Below are 1,885 nucleotides of genomic sequence, written 5' to 3'. Positions count from 1 at the left end.
GATACGATTTACATATTATTCTATTTGTTTTGTATATATTTTTTATATATTTACATGTTATTTAATGTATCTTGTATATTTTAAACAAATTTACGTTATTTTATGCGCATCTGTTAAAATTTTTGATACAAATTTACATTATATTATAGATACAAATACACATAGAATAATATAAAATTGTATCAAAAATAAATGAACAGAATATCAATAAAATTATGTAAATTTCTATGAAAATAAAGATACAAAATACCCATAAAATAACGCATATTTGAATAAAAATATATATACAAAGTACATATAAAATAATTAAATTTGTATAAAAAAATGTACAAAATGCACATACAATAAGGTATATTTGTATTGAAATAGATATGCAAAATACACATAAAATAATGTAAATTTGTATTAAAATATATATACGACAGAACATATTATAACGTAAATTTCTATGAAAATATATATAAAAAATACACATAAAATGATGTAAATACGTGAAAAATATATGTACAAAATACACCTAAAATAAAGTAAATTGTATCAGATTCAATAAACAAAATTTCAATACAAGAATGTATATATGTAGGAAAATCAATATACAAAAATATATAAAAACCTAAAATTTGTATTAAAATACATACAAAAAACACAAAATAATTATTTGTATAAAAACAGATATACAAAATCCACATCAAATTAGGGAAATTTGTATTGAAATACATACAAAATACATATAAAATAATGTAAATTTGTATGAAAATATATAAACAAATAGACATAAAGTAACGTATTTTTGTATAAAAATAAATATATAGAAAATGCACATTAAATAATGTAAATATGAAAAATAAAATATATACAAAATACACATAAAACAATGTAAAATCGTATCAAAATAAATACACAGAATATCAATCAAATAATGTAAATTTGTATGAAAATGTAGATGCAAAATACACGTTGAATAATGTAAATATATGTAAAAAAAATATATATCCAAAACACAAATAGAATAATGTAAAATCGTATCAAAATAAATACATAGGATATTAATAAAATAATGTAAATTTGTATGAAAATTAAGATGCAAAATAAACATAAAACAACTCATATTTGAATTTGTATTAAAATAAATATACAAAATGAACATACAATAAAGTAGATTTACATTGAAATAGATATGCAAAATACATATAAAACAATATAAATTTGTTTCAAAATATATATACAAATATACATAAAATAACGTAGATTTATAAAAATATATCTACAAAATACATAAAATGAAGGAAATACATATAAAAAATGTATACGAAATACACATAAAATATAGTAAATTCATATCAAAATAAATCAACAAAATACAAATAAAAGAATGTGTATTTGTATGGATATAACTATTCAAAATACACATAAAATAACGTAAATTTATATAACTTTACAAAATACTCAAAAGTAATAAAATTTATATGAAAATAGATACACAAAATTCACACAAAACAAGTTAGATTTGAATTGAAATATATATACAAAATACATTAAATAATGCAAATTTAGTATCAAAATATTTATACAAATACACATATAATAACGTAAATTTGTATAAAAAAATATAAACAAAATACACATTTAAATAATGTAAATACGTATAAAAATATATATACAAAATACACATAAAATAATGTAAATTGTACCAAAATAAATAAATTAAATAAATAGAAGAATGTGAATTTGTATGAAAATAAATATACAAAATACACATAAAATAACGTATATTTGTATTAAACTATATACAAAATACACAAAAGTAAATCAAATGTGTATGAAAATAGATATACAAAATATATATAAAATAAACTAAATTTGTAATGAAATATATATAAAAGAC

The sequence above is a fragment of the Eriocheir sinensis genome, unplaced genomic scaffold, assembly GCF_024679095.1.
Source record: "Eriocheir sinensis breed Jianghai 21 unplaced genomic scaffold, ASM2467909v1 Scaffold292, whole genome shotgun sequence".
Taxonomy (NCBI): domain Eukaryota; kingdom Metazoa; phylum Arthropoda; class Malacostraca; order Decapoda; family Varunidae; genus Eriocheir; species Eriocheir sinensis.
This window is presented reverse-complemented; position numbering follows the sequence as displayed.